The sequence below is a fragment of the Onthophagus taurus genome, chromosome 2, assembly GCF_036711975.1.
Source record: "Onthophagus taurus isolate NC chromosome 2, IU_Otau_3.0, whole genome shotgun sequence".
NCBI lineage: Eukaryota > Metazoa > Arthropoda > Insecta > Coleoptera > Scarabaeidae > Onthophagus > Onthophagus taurus.
The window spans coordinates 24,381,664-24,405,487 of NC_091967.1; the positions used below are offsets into that span (position 1 = coordinate 24,381,664).

The following is a 23,824-nucleotide window of genomic DNA, read 5'->3' on the forward strand; positions in this document are numbered from 1 at the left end:
AAAAATATAAATAATTCACTTGCAACTTTGTCATTCATAGCAAAAGGAATCAAAAACACGATTATAATGATATGTATAGGGACTTAAGCAACTCAGTTCCAAACAAACTTTATAAATGATGATTAATAGTAATGATATCAATAATCCTGATAGCCAATCCTGATAACTATGGAGATCTAAGTTGCATAATAGTGAATGATGGCATTGATATTTATATGGAAACAAACAAAGTAAACCTACATAGATAAGACTTATGGTTAACAAAAAAGAATATTCTGAGAAGAGGATTTAAAATTTTATGCACCAGTTGTTATATTAAAATCGAAAACCAAACAGCCATTAAACGTGTTTACAAAAACATTTAATTACGATGAAAAATTAAATTTAATAAAATCTTTAATATAACACACATTTTAGGAAGTAAAACGGAAAACTAAACTGCCTTTGTATTATGATGTTTTTAGATTTTGAAAGATGGCTTAATTCACAATATCACCAAACTGCAAACTAGAAAACTATATTTAATACAGTACTTAGAGAGTTTTTCTAGAGAGTTGAAAAACAATGCTGATGACTCTGCTGTGTTAGAAGTAGGAAGAAGTAATGAAGAAGCGATTGAAAAACTGTATATAGCAGTCAAAAGTATAAATAATTGGACTAAAAGATGAGAAATCGGACAAAAGTAATTATAGCATGACCTAAGAATGTTGTTAATGCACAGCACCGCTGCAAAGCATATGCTAAAAAGAAATGACAAGAATTTGGTATAAAATAATGATAAGTATATTGACTAATAGGGAAAAATTCCACTCTGTTTCTAGATGAAAAGATTACCTTTTATAAGCAAAGATAAAGTAACTGAATAATAATCCAAACCTTGCTAAGAAAGGAATAGTAATCTCGAGGGAGAAATAGCTGCAATGCCAATTAACCATGATCCATGATTCCTAGGCCAGCATTTTTAAGGAGCTATAATGCTTATATTGCATACTATTTCGTATATGAGTAGAAAGAGCTCTATGACTAAAAAAAACCATATTATTTAGTGCAAAGTTGCTGAAAAGCAAATCTTGTGATTGGGCATAATAACGATAATACATTATAAATGATAGCTACTAAACAATGAGGATGAGTATCACTCGTTGGAAATCTCAAAAATAAAAGACACAGGGAATATCACATCCAAATAATCAGGTGTGGCTCTAAGAATGAATTAAGTTTTGGTTACACATTTTCTTTTTTGGACTTGGGCGGTTGTGAATAATATTGCAAATAAGTATTTGGTTAGATGTAATACAAAAGAGATATAAACTTTATTCATATTCAGAGGTTGGTAGAGCTTCTACGAGTAGCAAGTGCAGTCACAACCCTCGTCGGTTTTCCACAAATCCTTGTATGATGGCTGCTAGAATTTGCTATCACTTGGCTTGGGGAAGACACGTAAGTTCCATTCGGATACTCCTATTGTCACCGACAGCTAGTGTTATCATAATACAGAAAGCACATTATTATCTAAAATTGTGCAGTTGATGTTGGCGTTGAGTTTATTATGAATAGGGACCACTCAATTCACAACCCAACTCAACCCAACCCAGACCTAGCTATCAGATCGGTAGAGAGTGAACTTTGATTCATATAACATTCTCAGGCTCTTCGCCCTGCACGTCTTACATTCTCGTCTACTTAATTTTCGTTTCTCTATATACTATGTCGCTTATCTTCCCAAGATTTATTTTCATTCTTCTTGTTGGAATAGCTATTTTTTGGTGAAATTTTCCCAACAAGTAAATTATGATCTGTAGAAACATTAGCACCAGGATACGTTTTCACTGCCGTCAGTTTTCACCAATTTCATTTGATGGCAAAAATTCTCCACTTCTTCGTCATCATGGTCAAAGGCGATATTGGTCGTTAACTGCACTATCATCACTTTATCAGATTTAGATATGGTGTTATGGATTACTCTGGCAGCTGCTTGATATAATCACTATTCCGTTTCTATTTTGCGTTCCTTCATCATCCGAATAAAGTATGGTATGGTCGAAAATTTGTATTTGTTGTCGGTTAGGCCGTCTCATTTCGTTAATATCCAGTATGTTTATACGGAGCCTTCTCATTTCTTTGACTGTGTTATGTATCTATCAGGCTTCGCACATAGGTACTACAAATGTTTGAAGTGGCTATTGTATGCAAGTTTTCAACTCTGAATCTGTCTGACCAGGAGAGTCTTCGCAGCATTTAACTCGTACTCGGGGCCATTGTATTTGCCAGCCTTCATCATAATATACCAGGGCAATTATAATTAGGTGGTTTCCCATTGCCGTTCTAATTTCCCTGCCGTTGGCCGCTGTTGCAGTTCTTCCGCCTTTAAGAGCGATTTCTTTCACTCTTAGGACTTAGATACCGGCGTAATGTTTATGTAGCAATAATGCTACTTTTTTATGGTATGAGAAAGAAAAAATACATGTAAAAAATATTATTACAAAAACACACAACAGCAATCACTATTTTTATAAAAGTATCCAATACAAGAATAACGAAGAAGTAATCATCTCATTTAGATTCCGGTAATGAAAGAAGTCAAGGTAACTGGAAGTACTGAAGTAATAGAGTACTTGAGCTAACTTAGATGAAATATTCTTTTACTTGGCTTAGGATTTCTAAAAATTAACAAAATCTAGAATGTTGCTTTTATACCAATCTTGGTCCAGAATCAACTTACTGTATAACTCACGTTTTCAAAAATTCTTTTAAAAACGATTTTTATCTTTTCAATAAACGTTTATTTTAATAATTATTCAGATTCGTGAATTTTTTATGGCAATATCATTTATATTGTGAAATTCCTCTCGGTTATCATGCAAATTATTTATTTTTATGAACATTAACGACAGAAAGAAAATTATAGATAATTAATGCATACCTGCCAATTAAAATGCCTATAAAATGAATATTACTTCAGTAGTACTTTTTATATATTTATTAAATAGCATATAAATATAAAAAACACATATTTTCTTAAAGACCTAGATTTTATTCAAAACGTTCCTGATGTTCCAGTTCTTCTTTGCGTCTAATCTCGGCCCATTTGTCTTTGTTAGCTTGCGAATTAGATAAGTTATGGAGTTTGATAAAAACCGGAAGTCCCAAGATTAAACCGGCCAAATAATACCTGTAGATCCAATTATTTTTCATATAGAACTTCCACGGGAATTGAGCAATTTTCGCGCTAAACGTGTACGGAAATTTCATTGGGATTCCTACTGCTTTAGGTGATACTGAACCAGGAGTATCGCCACCTTTACCCGTTTTAGATTTTACAAGAGTTACGAGTGACTTTGGAGAATTAGTTGACATTATTTTCTTTGCATTGCAAACAAGCTCGTTTACAATCTCTTTTATTTGATCCATTTTTAAGTATCAATTTTCAGTTTTAAGATAATATGACAAGATGTCAACGTAAACAATTTGTTGTTATAACAGAACAATTACAATGTGTCAATTCGGTTATATTCGTACAATATCTCTTGATCCAATATGAATTAATAGAAATCAATATAGCGCAACTATATACTTTAACTAGTATAAAGTGTGATAATTTGTAGTCTCGCAAATAAATTAAACTAAACCATAGATAAGATATCGCTGGATCAAGCGTAAACTAAACAACAACACCTCGCTCAATGTTTGTAAACATTGATTGGTGCCAGCAACACAAGTCCTTGATCTGCTGCGATAAAAGTGCATGTGGCATGTGTAACAAGTGGTTCTTTGTTCCGTTTTCGAAGTGAAATTGTTACATTATTAGTATTTGTTGTTGTTACTTTGTAGGTACAAAAATAATCTTTACGGAATAATGATTAGGAAGTGTGGCCGTAGTGATAAGATATCTGAAATGTTTACCAAAATATTATGACAAGTTTTAAAATGATTTAATGGAAAGTTACTTTCTCTTCAATCACTTACAATAATAAACTTTTCGAATAGAAATAGAACCTTTCGATATTACAGTCATAAATATAAAAATAAGCACAAACGATGTCCCATTTTCTGAAAAAATATGAACAGGACTTATTTTTAAATTCGTCCCAGTTAACGAGAGAGGCAAACAAAACAAAAGTGACATACCACGTTGACGGATTTAGATTGGTAACCCAGGTATTATTTTTAATCCGCTTTCCAGCGTTAAAATCTCATTTCAACTGCGACCGAAACGGACGCCGTCGAACCGATTTTTCACATTAACAAAGCTAATCGGAAATGGTTTATTAGTGCAAATGCATTTCGTAAATTTTTATGGCTACCCGCAGCAAAAAAAACGGTAAAAAAGCTAATCCTCGCATTTGCAAACCAAATACATGGCCTCTTTTTATTAAGAACTAGGTGACGTAATTTCCTCTGGATATATCATCTACGCTATAAACTCTATCATTTTATCATTATACACCGTAGTGTTGCGTAATGAAAGATGTGGTTTTTTGGTTGATTACTGCAGAATTTTGATTAACATGAGTTATTTTATTTTATGTTCGTTTTTTAGGTTATCGTGATAGAACAGGAAATCATAAAAAAATAATAACAAAGTTGATTTTATTCAAAATTTTTTTTAAGATGCACTTCTACCTAAAAGAATGGTTCTCACAGTGTGCGACGAATTCTTTTAAAAGTTTTGTAATTTTTATTTGTTATGGTCGATCTGAGATTTCATCCGTTCCTCCTGTTGGTTGCCTTTGGAAAGGGGAGGACGTTTCGCCAAAATCTCACCTGGCATCTTCAGTGCGTTGTCGTAATCTCCTGTTGGCAGACTCAATTGGAGAATACGACAGTAGCTCTCTTCTCATTACCATAGCGGAATTTGGTCACCAACCTCTTCCCTTCATCATCCTCCTCCATCAACAGATACTTTGGCAGTTCCTCTGTCACTATCTCCCCATACCTTACATTGTATCTCCCTTCCCGTATCTGTGATATTCTTTTTTGTCTCTCTTTGTCCTTACCAGATTCCTCAGTTCTCTCCACATTTCACCTCTTTCCACTCTTCTTTTGCCGATCCCAGTTAGTGAATCTCCTGTAATATCCTTCCCTATCTCCCTGCCCGTACAGAGTGATTCTCAACCTATACGCATAAACTTGGGAAAAAAAATTGATATCCATGAAATTTACTTTCAAATCAAGAATACATATAAGATTCTAAAATGACATCAAAGCAAGTGGTCCAAGTTGTTTCCAATATTTTCTGTACACAATAGGGCTGAACCGGGTTGTTGGCGGATTGTCTCGGCATCATTTTGTATCTGATTTGGGAATCCTTGCTCAGTATTCACTTCCTCAGCTGCAATGTTAAATGCCTGCGTTAACCACTGTATCATGTGCATAGCACTTTATCTTGATTTTGTAATCATTCATAGTGTAACTATACTTTGTAATGTTTGCCCTGTTCTAATTCTTTTATACTTACTTTATCAAACGTTTTGGTTAGATCAACAAAACAGAGAAAGGCTGTCTGACTTTTTTTCGCCGGAGTTCTATCTAATTCTTTTTGATAGTCTCAACATTTCTCTCAACATAGTGTGATCCGTACATGTCATTCTTCATCTCGTTACTAAATTGCACCGTGCATCATTTGTGTAGGCAACTCTTGCAATCAGATGTATGTAAACATTTTTTTGCAGAAAGTGAAATAAGTATGGTGGTGTCAGTTTTAAACAGATGAGATAGTTTGGTGTTGCTGCTGTGTAAGATGATTTCTGGAAGCAAAGACCGTACGCTTTGGAGATGCTATGATAGCTCGGCCTAAACCTATCTGAATTCGCAATTCTTGCTCAGTATTAATTTCGGTGACGAACACAATGCTTTTTAAGTGACCCCAAAAATAAAAATCAAGAGGATTGAGGTCGGGAGATCCAGATGGCCAGGCCAATGGGCTAGCTCGATCTGTCCATTTTCCAGGAAGCACCTTATGCAGATGTCGCCGCATATATCGGATATCTAGGAAACCAAAAATACCTAATCTTTAATATAATTCTATTAATTCTTCAATTAATTCTATAAATAATCTTTATTTGTCATGAGGAATAAATCCCCAAGTTTATGCGTATAGGTTGAGAATCACCCTTCCTTCTATCCTTTCCTCTTACTTCACTGTTTTTCTCCCAGCCTCCACCGTTACTGCATCCACCTTAATCTCCTCCTTCACTACATACCCTGGAGTCTCCGTCGCCAAGCCTAGTACCTATCTCCAACGCCTTGTTTGTACATCCTCCAGCAATCTTTGTTCACTCCATCTCCATACTTCTGCGCCGTACATCATTGTGTTCCTCATTAAGCCCTCAAACATAACCTTTCTTTTTCCTATATCCCTCCCAAAAGTTCTCTCCCCCATCCCCAAACCTGTCTCATCACCCTATTCGCTCTTTGGGCCAACGCCCTCACGTGCGACCCGACCTTATTTCTTTCCGAGAACTCATATCCCAGGTACGTCTTTCACTTCCTCTATCCTCTTCTCCTTCCTTTGCAGATCTTCATGATCTTTGTCTTCTCGACTTTTACCACCAACCCCTTCGCCTTGAAATATCTGTCAGAGACTTTATTATCTCCACCGCCTCTCTTGCTACGACCACCAAATCATCCGTATACGTCCTCCAGAATACCTTGCTCAAGTCTTCCCCCACTTTAACCTTGGCCATCCTCTCCCTGTACGTCTCCTTCACTCTCGCTATCAGCTGTTCTGTGATACCTCTCCTCCTCATTTCCTCCCACATCTTCCCTCTATCTACCTTATCAAATGCCGCCTTCAGGTCTATGAACAATGCATACAACTTTCCTCCTTCTTGTTCAACTCCCTATCTGTCAAGTGTTTCAGTATGTATACATTGTCAATTGCCTTTCTTCCCTTCCTGAATCCCACCTACCCATCCGGCAACATTTCTCCATTTCATCATTTGTATATCTCTGCTGACTTCCTCTCTTCCCTTTCTCATCCTCTTTAGTATCACCATACATCACTTTCCTCCTTCAACTCCCTAATCTTCTCAGCCTCCCTCTTTTAAAAATATGATGATAGTTTCTGATAAATTATATCCAGTCTCACAATTGCTTATAAAAATATGAAATCCCATACTTTTGAATTTAAATCCACATTCTTCACAGTAGTAATTAATTACTATCTAATTTACAGTTAAACACAATAAAATTTTGAAGAATATTAAAAATTCTTTAAAATGAGCCCAAACACGATGGGGTTATCTTAAAACACAACTAAAAAATAACAATTTTAAAAATTACGATATTCATTTCTTTTAAATATTACTTAATTGAATCTCAGTTGTTTTCAAATAACAAATCTAATCGTAAGCCTATTGGAAGGAAGAGCCTATTGGTGTGTGTCAAAACTGGTTGCGATTTATATATTTTATCAAAATTAATTTATGTATTTTAACAACAAATTCTTTACGTACTCTACCATGCCTAATTTCTTTTCGGAAAAAATCTATATTTTTATGTATCGATATGTATGACACAAGACATTTTTGAAATAAATTTTATCCACATGTAAAAAAATATATGGACGGCGACGGTTTTTCCTCAAAAAGAGGTATTGCTTCTTGATAATGTGCCATCTCATCCGCTAGTTGAAGCGTTGTCAGCTAAGAACGGGAATATCATAGTTTTGTATCTTCCACCAAATGTGGGCGTAATTGAAACAATAAAGAGGTTGTACAGAAAAAAATTAATGATGGATCTGGTCGCAAAAGACAACAATGCTCCTTTACAGCTTTGGAAATCAATTTATTTATGCTTCAAGATGCTGTATACAACATATCATATGCCTTGGACAATGTGAAAGTTACCACAATTGAAAAATGTTTTAACAATATTTTATGCGATGAATCAGCTGAAGAAGATGAAATTGATAGTGAAGAACTTTTAGATGTGTTTCAGTTGTTAAAAAATTTTCAGGGCTGTGAAGAACTGGATGACGAAAATACTCTGGAGTGGCTAAATATTGACTCAAATATTTTGGACTATGAACACATGACCGACGATGATCTAGTCGATAGTGTTACCAAACCAATGTCTGCACCGAGTTCACTTCAAGAATGTAGTGAGGATGACGTAGAAGATGACACCTTAGAGCAACAATCCAAAGTCAGCTGCAAGGAAGCAGGTGCTGAAAATCTTTTAAATTTTATGGAACAGCAAGATGAAACTTTTGTTCTCGAATGCATAAGTGTCATTTCGCTATCTTGTATCAAAAATAACTAGTTTGTTATTATTATTTACTTTTATAGTAAAGAAGGTTGTTTTTACTGTTTAAGGTTGGGTTACTGTATAACCATTCTAGAAAAAAATAAAAGCAATGATTTAGATAAATTTTCTAATTATTATTAAAACACCAAATAATAGAAAACGCTTATTGGTGTATGCCAAAATTATTCTAATTCATCGGAAACATCTTCTCATAACGTTATAAGTTTGAATAAGCTAAAAGAAGTAAAAATTGTATATAAGAATATCATCTTGTAAACTTTTAAAAACTAAAAGAATTACATGAGGCAATACGGCAAAGAGCATTGAAAATGATACTTCAATTTTTAACTTGTTACCTGTGTGAGCTAGAATTTTCTGCTTGCAACACAATCAAGTGCAAAAAAATTACGTATCTTGGATCCAGCGTGAACTTGAAGAATAATTGTAGTTCAGAAGTGAGAAACGGGTCGTGCTGGGCAACAAGTGTTACAGAATGCGTGGTGTTAACAACTCTTTAGCCGTAACATAAGTGGGGAAATAAAGTTAATAATTTACGATACCCTTATACTACTTGTGGTACGGAAACATGGAAAATCAATCTTCGCACGGTTTTCAAAGGAACGTGTGAGAACGAATGGTAACGCAGATACTACTTTGAATTGTATTAATTGTTAATTTCAGTCATTGTCATGACTACAATTAAAGTCATGCGATTAAGATGGGCCGGCCATGTGGAACGAGCTCGACACATATGTGCCGAAGAGGATCATGCATGCCAAACTACAAGGAAAGCAGAAATATGGAATACCTAAACACAGGTGGAAGGACGGGATAATAACGGACGCGGCCAAGGTCAGATTTAGAAGATGAAAGACAGCTGCATGGAATAAGGACGAAATTTTTGAAACATCATAAACATTGAAAGTCAGAATAAATTTTGTTGTTTTGTATTAGCTCATTTTGTTGTGACCAGACTTCAAAAAGTTTGAAAACCACTGACCTAGAAGCAAAAATTTGCATAAAAAAGAAAGAATGGCGATTCCAGAAAAGTTTTGTCAATTTAAACTGAAAAGTTTGAAAAAAAAATGTATATAACACTAGGTTTGATTGGTTATTGATACATTTGTAGATAAAATCTCACTTTCTTACGTAGTCAGAGTTCTAGAATCCGTCGATGGCACGCACGGAACGGCGGCGGGGTCAGTATTTTACCGGTTCGGTCGAGCTCTAAGAGCGCAACGGCAGTGTTCAGAGAGCTCGTTCGGCCTGAAGTGAAAACTGGGCTAGCGAGTGTTGACCCAATAACTGAACGAGCTCAACTGCTACGAGGCTGCTGTTCTAGAAGACGAGCGAAAACTTTTATAACATAGTCGATATAATGTAGACGTTCTAAATTAAACGTAGATGATTTATATCGCGAATGTAATCACCATGAAGATATCTCATTTTCAATAATTAAATCTATTTTTATTTAAATAAGTCCTTTCTTATGATTTAAAGATTGTTTTCTATTTTATTAGTTTTTGTTGTAGCTATAATTAGTGCTAAAAATATATTTTCCCGGTCATTAGCTGTGCGTAGGAGGATGAACTGTTTCTAACTTGAGATCCACGTGCTCCCGACTCTCGTTTCCGGAAAGCCTCCTCGTCTCGTCATTCCAACGTAGATCGTCGCCGTCCCACACCGACTTCCGCACGAATTTCTGTACCAGTAGGCCAAAGGGTCGATGACTTCTCCGGAGAATCCGTCGGGAGTCCGCCTCGCAACCACAATAATAATAATAACTTTCGTTCCTCTTTTTGTTTTCCGACCCGAATTTCTTTCTGAAACTGCTTTCTTCATCAATCCAATAATACCAACTATTACTACAAAAACATCTACAGATCTTAGAAACAAAAACTTTAAAAAAAAATCTCCACGCAGAAGGTATTTAAAGACTCGTTCACCGCTGTTGGTCACGCCAATTGAGCCGTGTCCAAGAATAAATACCTTCTTATCTCAGTTAATTTGAGCTGGTTGGGTTGGTAACGTTGATATGTTAATTAGATAAATCTATCTTAATCTGAATTTTCTCTTTCTACGTTATTTTTCTTCTAATTTAAAATAAAAAAGGATGATATATGCACCTATGTAATAATATATCAGCTGATAAGGTTGTTTATCGCAGCTAACAAAGCAAACTGACTTAAAACTGACTGAAACCTTGTTTTCTTAACGATTGTATTCGGATAACGAAACTCGTCATCTGTTATCAACAAGTATCTAGGTTACCGTTGTGTGTATATATACTGTATATTTTTGTGGTTTGCACGCACGGTTAATTGTAGTTAGCAAGTATATTTTTATGTTATAATGTAGTTGTTTTTACCAAAAATTAATCTTATAACGATAATAAATATAACAAATTATATTTTCTTCAAAACTATGAAAATGGATTTGGATTTAATACGAAAGAGCTTAAAAGGACGAAAAAACTTAATTGACTTAATTAAGTTGTATTCAGTTTCAAAACATATTACATCATTTTAGATGCATTTAAAAGTATATCAAAACCTCTTGGAGTTTTTAAATGTCGAGGATATCGGCCTGTGTTGCAGACTAAGTAGCAGCCTCGCTTTTCTGCGGAGATGCAGAGAGAAGAATTTGACGTCAACATTTCTTAAAATGGAGCAACATATCGACTCAAGTGCTGTCCGTAATATTTTAGACAGAACAAGTCCCACGTGAAAGAATACATAAGAGCTTCAAGAACCTACAACTGCTAAATGAAAAACTGTTTTGACCACACTACAAAATTTTGAACTTCATATCCAGGCAAGATTGGAACAAATAGGAAGATAAAGAAGGCAGAACGAGAGTTTCAGAAGAGTACAAATCGAGGTTCAAGTCATTAGAACACCAAGACAAGAAAGATGCCAATGTCAAAGCTGAAGACATGCGTCAAGATATCGCAAAAGCGTTAAAAACAGCTAACTTACTAAGGTTCAACATGATAGTTGGTGAAAGAAAAGCTTAACCTGGTATAAGAGAGAAAACTAACATAGTTTCCTGTCTGGGAAGAAAGATAATGTTACCGTGGTGATGAACAGGACAAGATGAACAATTTATTGGATCCAGACACATACAGAATTAAAAAAAATTGTTAAGACGATGATTATATTCCACCGCTGGAACAGAAAAGCCTGTTTGTACAAGCAGCGGTAGCACCAAGGATTCATGGTTTACTAAAAATCCGTAAAGCTACGGATTACGACTTATGTTAAGCACAATTATCTCATCTTCTACCAGCTTGCGAAACACCTTGCCAAAGTATTATAAACAATAAAGTTTAAAAATATTTTGTGAAATTAATTAGCAATAATCTTTGGAAACCAAAGTTGTGGCTACGACAAGTAGATGATGAAAGTTCACCATAGATGAAGAAAAGGATAATCAGCTATCATTCCTTGATATATCAGTAACAAGAACCAAAAAGGAGCAACTTGAACACGAAGTGACGAACCCACAACAGAAGATGTCCGCAAGTTGCACCCTTTTCCAAAAACCCAAAATAATGCGAAGGAGAAAATTTGAAGAATACATCTAAAGACATCTAAAGGATGTATTCGTATTGGTTATACGTCGAAGGGCATCCAACAGGTCAACAAGGAGAAGTTACAGGTCTTGTTGTGGATTTTAACTGTCTTCACTTTATTTCAGGTGTAACGGAATAAATAGCCAAGCGGTTAAAAAAGAACGATATCGTGGTGAGATAAGGAGTCCACGTGAAATGCGTCCCGTCATTGTTGATAGGAAAGGACAAACTTCTTCCGTTAAAGGGGTCAGGAATCTACTGTCGGGCAAGTGTGGGAAATACTATGTAGGGTAAACCGGATGGACCTTCGAATGTCTATAAAGGGTATGTCGTATAAAGAAACACGAAAGGAACATCAGATTAAGAGGAACAAAGCAGTCAGCAGTCGCAGAACATTGCCACACGGAACGATATATAAAATAGATTTCGATAAAGCAAAAATACTTGGCACGAGCAGCTACTACCACCAGTTAGTACTTAATGGTAATAGTACTCAATGTCAACTATTTCATCATCAAGTGCTATAATATTTGATAATAAGTTGTACTATATAATATTTTTTAATATTGACTATGGAAAGGAATTTTTACGATAAATTTGCTGAAGATCACGGTGTTCAGAAGGGTAGGATGAGATCTAGATACATGGAGACTTATCAGATACTACAGTAAACTAAAAATGTATGCCAAACTTATTTATTACTTTTAGATTATGAAGTTAGAACTGCCGTTGAGGTCATATCAAAAGGACGTAATTTTTTAGCATTTTTTAATTGTACTTGAATTTGTTCTTCCCACTATTTTTTACTATGCCAAGAGGTCAAACACAAATGTATCAATTTTTACCTTGATACAGTAAAAGGTATTCGTTTAACACAACGTCAAAAAATTGTTCATCCTACGTTACTCAAAGTTGTGGTTCTTCAAGCTTTTCTAATATAAAAATTTTTAATAATGTTTGTATAAAAATAAAAACAAATTTATTTATAAAAAAACAATATTTACTTTTTAATTTGTCTTAATTAAGCACAACAACCAAATCACTGCAGAATCAGCAGAAGGAAACCGATAAAAATTATCTTCAATCTTGAGACCTTGAAATTGAAACTTTCCGTCAAAGTTAAATCTTGAGATGTGGAAAAAAGAACAGTGATAATTAAAACAACTTTTAGAATAAAAGAGACATTGATGTTATAGCAAAAAAAAAAAAGCGCACAAGGGTGTTTTATATCTAGCTTTATAGAAAAAGATACTTTGACACATACCATCCAAAGAAGTATGCATATATGAAGTATACAAATAAAAACTTTTTACTTTAATACAGCACAAAAGAATACATACATCAAACGAAGCATCGGTAAAAGGGACAAAAAAGAAAGGGCCACGTTACAACAGGAAAGACTCAAACAAAACGTATTTCGACCCAAATCTAAACATTCTTACATTCAAACAAAATAGATGCAGAAATTTGCAAAATAAAGTTTTATGCACAAACTATAATTTCAAGCAAGAAAAGATTTATGATGCAGATTCTCTCTATTTTATAGGATAGCTAATCTTCCTAGGAAAGTTGAATGCAACATTGCAATGCTAAAGATTATTGAACGAGGTTTCAATTTGAGCAAGGTATTATTGTTGCAACAATGAATTTGCCTATTAGTGAAGTAGGTTAGTTAAATAACTTTATTTTATGTATTTAAAGAGATATAAATAACCGAAAAGGGTTCTCTATATTATTCAGACACATATCACTGTTACCTTAGATGTTTGTTTCAAGATGATGTAATGATATGAATTAAAAAATGGCAAAGTTAACCATGTTGTTAAATGGGATTTTATACTACTTCTTTGCATTATTAACTTCTATAATTCATTTTTTAGATGGACAGTAACAGTGCAAAAAACTTTTTTTTTAGTAATTCTTTGATCAAAACTCTACCGTAATTTTATTCTTATTAATTCTTGCTTTTTTTCAATAGAGTACTGTGAATAATAATCGATACTGTATTGGAGAGTAAATATTGAAACATCTATAAGATATAATAATAGATATAAGATATTCAATTGAGGAACACATATTGAAGTACTTCAGCCGTAAGCCACCTCTACTTAACTTAAAGAACGAATTTATAAGCCCATACCTAGAAGGACGACAATATATGAAGAGAATTTGTTCATTGTGGAAGGCAACCAAGATTAAGAGACCTGTAACCTCAGTTTTTGATATTAAAAACAACAACAACACCATGGTTCAGAGGCAATAAGGAAAAAGCAAACAGCGTTACCTTTGAGCATCTAGCTAATTGTAAGATCTTTTCCGATCCAAGGCTTGACCAATATTGAAAATAAAAAAGTAGAAAATATCATATCAGTTACTTCTAAGTAACTAGCAAATGAGATAAGAACTAACCTGACTCCAAAGAATCGTCCAGGATTCCACCTCAACATAGGAGAAATCCCAAAGTATCTGTCTAGAAGGTATAGAAGGTTATGAATTTGGAATCAGTCTAAAACACTCAACAATTGACCAAGTGCATAGATTAACCGACACCTCTGTCTGCTCAACTTTTTTCTAGATATTGAATAAGTTTGAGTAATTTGTGTGAAATTTTTATGTCAAGTTTGGCACAAATTAAATAAAATCCTAGATGTTTGTTTCAAGATGATATAATGATATGAATTGAAAAATGCCAAATTTAACCATGTTATTAGTTATCTAATTCGTAGTGGGATTTTATAATACTACTTTGCATAATTAACCTCTATCATTCATTTTTGACAATAACAGTGCAAACATTTTTTTTCAGTAATCCTCTGATCAAAACTCTACCTTAATTTTATTCTTATTAATTCTTGCTTTTTTTCAATAGAGTATTGTGAATAAATTGGTATGCAATAAATATAAAAGGATTAAATAATATAATACAGTGTGTTAATTAATTATCGTACCCAACGCCATCATTGCAAGTATGCAACCAATATCACAGTATAGGTATTGCAATACGCGATTTACGTATGATGCGTATTGAATTGTGATATTGGTTGCATACTTGCAATGATGAAACAAAAATTTTGAAACTTTGTGACAGAATTAAAACGCTATCAAAATACACTTAGTAAAGGCCTTTGGAATCAATTTTAGCAAAATATGCAATCCCCCCCATTCCAGGGGAATAATGGTACTTGAGAGTATCGTCAAGCATTAAAATATATGTTAGTGATGTTGCAGTATACAAAACCTTTTATTGCTAATATAAAAATAATATATTTTTTATAACGCTAAAAAATAAGTAACACTTGCTTTAGATAAATCAAATTATGATATTCAGAAAAACAGTTCTTTCTTTGATTACAACATAAATAAACATTGCACGCAGTACATTTTGAGTGGGGTCTAGCCTGGGCAGAACAATTTTTACAACTTCCTCTTTCTTTTGAACTTGCGCTGCGACATTTTCGTGGACGCAGTAAATTTGAATATTTATTTATCAGGCCTGTAGCTACAGAACGATGAAAATCTGATAGAATATCGAGAAAAAACATATTGAGCAAAAACTAACATTTTCGCATAATCTAAGTGTCAAAAAAGATGCTAATTCAAAAATTTCTGGAAGCCGTGTTTATTGAAATTAAGAAATGAAACTTATTTTAAATTAAAGCTCAAAGCTTTCTCTTTAAAATGATGTGTAATAATTGTTGGGTTGGATTGGAAAAATATTGAGATAAAAATGTTGAAACAAAACTTACATTTTCATATAACCTAAAAGTGCCAAAAAAGATGCTAATTTAAAAATTCCTGGAAGCCGTATTTATTGAAATTAAGGAAAGAGACTTGTTCTAAATTAAAGCTCAAAGCTTTCTCTTTAAAATGATGTATAATAATTGTTGGGTTGGATTGGAAAAATAGTAACAAAAAAAATGTTGAAGCAAAACTTACATTTTCGTATAACCTAAAAGTGTCAAAAAAGATGTTAATTTAAAAAATCCTGGAAGCCGTATTTATTGAAATTAAGGAATGAGACTTGTTCTAAATTAAAGCTCAAAGCGTTCTTTTTAAAATGATGTGTAATAATTGTTGGGTTGGATTGGAAAAATATTGAGAAAAAAAGTTGTAACAAAACTTACATTTTCGTATAACCTAAAAGTGTCAAAAAAGATGCTAATTCAAAAATTCCTGAAAGCCGTATTTATTGAAATTAAGGAATGAGACTTGTTCTAAATTAAAGCTCAAAGCTTTCTCTTTAAAATGATGCGTAATAATTGTTGGGTTGGATTGGAAAAATATTGAAATAAAAATGTTGAAATAAAACTTACATTTTCGTATAACCTAAAAATGTCAAAAAAGAAAAAATTGAAATTAACGAAGGAGACTTGTTCTAAATTAAAGCTCAATGCTTTCTTTTTAAAATGATCTGTAATAATCACACCTAATAACGATTTATCAAAGAGATACCTTTTTGAACAATAAAATTCAACAACACCACTTTTCACACAAAGGGTTAACACACTGTAGTTATAATAAACAAAATAAATATCTATTAATCGAAGGATTAATCACACTCTCTGTAAAGGGACGCGTATTAGCATTAAAAGCAACTAGGTCAAAGTAGAAATTTTCGAAACTTCAACCATATAAACGCCACTTTCCCAATCAATCAGAACCGATTGGATATTGCTATAATTTGAATTGAAATTGGCTGGTTTAGAGCGAATTACGCTAATAGACACATATCTACTAAAGGCTGATACCGACGAATGGATGAATCGTTTTGTGTGATTTTCTTCGGGGATAAACATTCAAACGCATTTACCGTTCTGAACAAAGCACGACAAAGAATAATAAAGCGCCGGCGGCTATTCGCATCGAAGGGCAATTTTAAACGGCCGCGAACACTTGTACGGCGCCGCAGCTTAAACCATTCAAGATAAATACACAATGGCCATATGCATTTCATTATCGTGACAAGCTCAACATGTTCTCTCTCAAGTCTCAAGCTCCCGTGTATGTCAGCTTTACACATACAAACACTACTCCGTGTTGTGCTATTCAAATTTCTACATAGAAACTCAAAAGGGAAAGAGTATTAAAATATATAAAGTTTTGTAAATTTAACTGAATTGAAGGGATAAAATTAATTATAATATTTGAAAAATAAATGGGAAGAATAATAACTTACCTTTTGCAATTCAAATCGCCACCCTATTCAACACTTCAAAAAGATTCGCTTCTTTTGAATAGAAAAATATTCTATTCTGGTCGCGAAACGCGTCCGATGGCACACAAAGTTCCGTGATATCACTTGGCGATAAGCCTATCTCATGTATAAAATAACGAAAACGACCCGTCCCGAACTGAAAATTTTCCTGAAGGTAAATATACTCGAAGGGTAACTAAGAAGCGATAACAATAGTACTAGACGAGTCCTTTGGGGACATAGGGGGCGGGAACGTGAAGTGGTTATTTGCGGTTTGTAACGCGACGCGAACTATAGGGGATTATCTGGGATATATCGCACCTCGAGAGATTATAGAAAGGGTGTGATGGTGGTGTGAGATCGGATGCTGGAAGTGTGCTTGAGATGACTTCGAAGCTCGAGCGTTTGGACGCCAGAGGAGGGATTGCGGGGATTCGGAGACTCGGAGGCTCGTCTGGTCAGCTACAGTTCATCTTTAACGTCGTCGTCGGTTCCAATCACCTGAAAATAATAAAACAAAAACAATTAAAAACCTAATTATTAAGAATTAAGAACAATTCAATAAATACAAATGAATGAAATCAATTATGAAACGTTATTGAAAAAACAAAAAAGTTTATTGCAAATTAGATCAGTGTCGGTACAATTTTCAGTGTTAGCACGTGCTCGTTTAACCACACACAATTTCAGAGAGAGGACGGGCACCCGCTCGTATTTGTTTAATCGGGTCAACGATAGGACTTCTTAAAATAGCAGCGCGCAAACAATTTGTTAAACTAATCGTATTGTTGAGTCTCGAACCCGTTGTTACTATCTTTACGGCGGCCTCTCACTTCGATCTCACCGAGAGTGTATCTATTTAACAAATATTACATTCCGCGGTTTTATTTTAACAGCTAAGAAGGCGCGCGTCTCAAAATAGTTTATTTTCGCCTTATTATTAATTTTAATTGATTGAGAAGTATAATTATCCTTCACTCGTAAGCGTATTGTGAACCCGCAGCGAGTAAAAACCAATTGGTTTAATTTAATACCAACAACACTGGACAATGGGCCTATTCACGCTGAAGAAATATTCTTCGTCACTCTTATTGTGGTTAGAAAAAGCGTGTCCTAGAATAAGTATCGCTCTAACTCTACGAAGAGACATGCGTTGTGTTGTGGTGCGAAGATTGTGGCAATTATCGATTTGAAAATGAAAGGGAAGAGAGTTTTCTTGGAATGATTGCAATTTTATTTTAAATTAAACATGTGGATGTTGTATGAGTTGATAAACGTTTGAAATAAATATCTACAAGCAAAAAAAAACTTAATAATTATCACCGATTTAAAAAATCTTTTTAAATTGTACTTTGTATGCAGCTTAATTAACCTCAAAACTTTTTGAGAAGACATCGCTTTACTGTTGATTCGATTTTGTTATTATCAACTTATTTGTTGTCCATTATGTTCTAACAATCTAGAAACCTTAGATCAAAGTGAAAGTTGATTTGAACAAATTTGAAGAGTTTGAACTGATCTAATTTGAAATTGTATTTAGATTACTAACGGTGTTATTCATATTCTGCATTTAGGTTAAACCATAGCTATTTAACTAGATGAACTTTTTATGGCAGTAGTCGATGGATCACTCATACGAAACTATACTTAACAACAACAAGGCCCAGAAACTCAGAATAATAATAGATAGAGTTCTTCTATCTATTGAAGCTCGATTGAAGAATATGTAATGAGATGCTTCAGCCTCAAGCCACCTCTACTTAACTTAAACGACCAATTCATACCTAGAAGAACGACAATATATGAAGAGAATTTGTCTATTGTGGAAGGCAACCAAGATTAAGAGACCTGAAACCTCAGTTCCTCCTATTAAAAATAACAACGCCACCATGGTCCAGAGACATTAAGGAAAAAGCAAAGAACCTTTGAACATCTAGCTAAGATCTTTTTCCATCCAAGGCAAATCAATCAAGAATTGACCAATATTGAAAATAAAAAAGCAGAAAATATCATACGAGTTACTCCTAAGTAAGTACCAAATGAGATAAGAACTAGTGGTGGAACGGATATCCGGCCATTTTTATCTGGCTATCCGGACACTGCAGATAATAATCAAGTTCAACCCTAATAGGACTTTTTTCATTGAATACAACTTTATTTATATCAGGTTTGTGTTTAGCAACCTCTTTGTAACAAGTTTTTGAGAACACAATATTTGAAGTTTTGATAAAATTTTCGATGTTGCAATTTTCATCAATAACTTTCAAAATTCGCTATAAAATTAATTTCTTGAAGGATCCTTGTGGAAATACTACCAATTATTAATTAAAGTATCCTCTTTTTAATGCAACAAGTCGTTTTGAAAAATCACTTTTGGTTCTTGAGAAATAGATTTTTGAAATAATTGACAATTTTTTCGAATTTTGCAATTTTCGCCGATTAAGTTTTAAAAATTCGTATAAAATCCGTATCTTGGAATATGAGTATGAAAATTTCCCTAAGTGTTAATAAAAGTATCCTCTTTCTAATGAACCAACACGTTTTGAAAAATAACTTTTAGTTTTTGAGAAAACAATATTTGAAGTTTTGTTAACATTTTCGATGTTGCAATTTTGATTGATAATTTTCAAAATTCGCTATAAAACTAATTTCTTGAAAGATCCTTGTGGAAATATCGCCAATTATTAATTAAAGTAACCTCTTTTTAGAGTTGCTTCGTTACTTAAATCAGCATCAAAAAAGTTCATTTTGTATCTTGGATCCAAATAAGTTGACATATCTTATCAGTTTTCTTATTAATTTCATTTTTATTCAAATATCGCAATAATGTGGCAATGTAGGGTATCACTTCAGAAATGTACCAGAAATTATAACTATAATGGCCGGATAGATATGCCGGACAACCGGATATCCGGCCTTCACTTATAAGAACTAACCTAAATCCAAAGAATCGCCCAGGATTGCACCTCAACATAGGAGAAATCCCAAAGAACCTGTCTAGAAAAGGTACAGTCATGTTGACTTACCTCCCTAGGTTATGAATTTGGAATCAGTCTAAACCACTCAACAATTGATCAAGATAGATCAATTGATATTGAATATGCCTGAATACTTTGTGTGAAACTTTTATGTCAAGTTTGGCACAAATTAAACAAAATCCTCCCTAAACAATATAGACAGATATTAACATTGTACATCTCGGACAGACTCTTCAGAATTATGCCTGTATCTGCTATATACTAGTGCCATACATAGAGTTCAAGAAAACGCAGCACTAATAGCAGTGGAAAACTGGACCAAAAATGGAGAAAATACGTCCAGATCAATGTTACAAATAAACTGCACAAAAGACTCACCGCATCTAGATATAAATAACACCATTATCCTATATGAGAACAACGCCAAGTACTTAAGCATGACTAGAGCATGTAAAGAAAAAAGATTCAAATTGGCTCTATTGGCTTAATCTCCCAATAGGAACTTTACATGCTGGATCTCCAAACTTCCAATCTACAGCAACCTACTGATTTACGATCTGATCCTGCAACCAATATGGCACTACGACAACCAGCTCTGGAAGTATGCCAGTAACTCAAACATCAATTGTATTCAAAAATTCCAGAATCTCTGGTATGTATAATTCCGATGTACATAGAGACTTCCAGATTCCAACCGTAGGAATAAGGAGGTAGACTTCACCTCCACGACAACGCAGAATCTTTTCAACTGCTGGACAATTAACAGCACATTCGAACACTTAAGGGAAAAAACCATGTGATATTTGTGTAATGTAACACAGTGTATGTAGAACAAAATTAGAAGACATCAATGGATTATTGGTTAGTCTATAAGACTACGTTTGATTGCCGACACAAAAAAGCTATTAAGAAAAGAACATGTATCTAAAAAACATTTGTTATGAGTAGGTGTTACTAAGTGCAGTTATCTAAGGTTATTTCAAAAATAAATTGTAATAAGAAACCGATTTGGTGACAAACACATTTGCAAATGACGCACCATCTTTAGCATAACATTCAACGTTTCGAATCGTCTCTCTTTCTTCCACTCAACAAACGAAACGTCTAATTTATGGTAATAGAAGTGACCTCCGCACAGGTATTCTAATTCCGCAACTTTCCGTCCGTCTGTTGACCCTATAGAAAGATCAATAAACAGTCTCAGGGATCGGTCACACACCTGCACACACTACGACCAACAGGCGAAACCGTATACGTTTCTAAGAAATGGTGTTGTGCATTTATCGATTTAACTATGTATTTTGAATAATAGAATAGATCCTTCTTTTTGTGTTTATTTCAAAATATCTCTTCGTGTCTTATTTTTTTGTTGTTATTATTGATGCGATACGGGCGACTTTTTAAATGGCAAATATTACTGGTCGTTTTGCTTGGTGGAAAGGCGACCTCCATCGAACCGCTGACCTACATACGAGCCGGTGACGTAATAAGATGGATAAAGACCGCCTCCTCGTGGCGACGATACAAACAAAACGTCGTGGTGGTACTGGTTTTGGTTTTAATTTAGACGCAAACCTCTATTATTATTTGCCGATTGCGAAATATGCTCGCTTTTCGCCGAATAACTCTCTCAAAGGCTGCATCCTGGACGACGTGCGAAAGAGAAAGCCGCCCGGCGCAATACAAATTTTGCAACACGATTTGATTTCTCCCGCACTCGGCCTCCCGATTGTCTTTATTGTTTCTGGTTTTGGACTATCATTAAAGATAATTGACGATCATTACAAGTTTCGTGAATGTTGTTGAGTTTCTTGATCATTGTTGATTCATTATTTTACTTAATTTATCATAATTACAATTATATTTCAATTTATCAAATATTGTTTGGTTTATTTCAGATTTAGATCCTTGTATATGGTTTCTGGGATATTATTAAGTTTATGTACAATTTGGCCGCTACCAAAATAGTATTTTGGGTATTATTAGTATAAGCAGGAAGAATAATAAAGTATTGCCGTCGTAGAAATAAGCACTGTTGTAATGGATACATTTGGCAAACATCAGTATACACAAAGCAAGTTGAGATTATCGAACATTACGGCACCAGACTTTTGTCCTACTCTATATATTAAAACACGCCGTTCATCAATACAAATGGTTAGAAATTCGATCTTTTAATACCCACGCTACGAACGCTGCATTCTGTCAAATCGAAGACATTCGAAAATATCTTGTGTTCATTGATAGAAGCCGCTATTGAGCTGCTTCTATCATCTTCTAATGTAAGCATTGGCTTACATTTCTAAAAACTATTAATGCATAATGAATTACTTAATGTATAATGGTACCTCCACTTGTTGATTAACTGATTGAAATTGAAAATTTGATTAAGCTATATAAACAGTAATATTTTGAAGCTTCTGAAAATGTTGTTCCAGATTTCATAAATCTTGCCTTTAATGATTTTAAAGACTTGGAAGTTCAAGCTCACAAATCTACCAGTTCACTCAATAGAAGAAAAATACATTTATGTAATTAATTAACAATTCTCTTCTTTTACATCTTTTTCTTTTTTGCGATCGATAAGATATAAAGACCCATCTTGCAAACTGCTTTGCTTTCTCGTAATAATTTCTATTTCGGTCCTTTAATATAGCCATTCTGTAAACACTCCACAATTTCTGCTTTGTTTATCCTAATAATGACCTATTTGCTGAGGAATATCGAATAAGTCACTAACTGATTTATTATCATTATCTAGCATACAATTGTCGGATGGTTTGATGACATAGTTTTGACATTATTTCCATTGAAAAAGATTGGCGATAATAACTATATCTGTGAGGAAGACAAGGTATCGATTTTAGTATTAAATTATAAAGTACTATATAGACTGCTTCATCACCTCAATTTTCTAAAAAATAATTTGGTTGCAACTTTTCCAATTGAGTTAATTTTGGTTAAAATCAAGAAATCGATGACTATCGACTAAATGGCTCTAGTGCTATTATAATTATCAGCATATTCCGAACCAACGCATCAAAATGCCTAGCGACGTTATCCAGTAAAAATCCATACAAAAACATAATTATAACATTTATAACGATTGAAGGCTGAATGAATAGACAACATATATTTAGCAGCTAGTATTCAAATTAAACAGTGCAGTATATATCTATTACAGGTGTTACAAGTGTAACATTTAGCTATGTGTTAGTAAGAAGTATTAAATCAAATGCACTCTTGGACATAGCAATAAATCTCATCCATAAACAATAGATTTCAAAGTTTAAAAAACCAAGGTATATTTGTAAATTCTTGTACAACATTAACTTGCATGTATCAGCATTCTGGTTGATGGATTTAATCCAAACGATAGCTTTGATCTACGATGTTGATGTTATAACTATATAATTGCGAACAACCAAGTGAAATAGTAAGTATTGAAAAAATTAAGAATAGACGAAGAATACAGATCCGCTAAAGAGTACAGTACTTGAATGTAAGGTGTTCTAAAGAGCAATACAGGCATGAGCTAAAGATTAATGGCGAGGAATATTGAGAAAACGAATAGGTTGCCAAAGAGAAACAGACACAAAATTCAAAAAACTGTCTCTGAGAGATAAATACAGAATTGTAAAGATAAAATCACTGTTAAATAAAGGACATTATTTGTCCTAATAAAGAACGTATCCAGAAAATTGATGGAACAATTTTTTTTCAGAGAAGAAACATGTGTGTATCTTATCTCTACCATTCCCAGTCTATTACTGGTGGATGTCGAGGCCATGGATGGTATAGATCGCGTCGATCAACACCTGTCTTCTG

General features: G+C 33.9%; 1 protein-coding gene across 2 annotated transcripts in view; it reads right to left on the minus strand.

Annotated features, from left to right (window-relative positions):
* LOC111413156 (Ecdysone receptor) overlaps positions 1-17,493 on the minus strand; it is a 178,548-nt gene extending 161,055 nt beyond the window's left edge. For both annotated transcript variants that reach the window (XM_023044040.2, XM_023044038.2), the window contains exon 1: positions 17,001-17,493. The gene's annotated coding sequence lies outside the window, so the exon portion shown is untranslated. The remainder of the gene's footprint in view (positions 1-17,000) is intronic.
* Between the last annotated feature and the right edge of the window lie 6,331 nt (positions 17,494-23,824).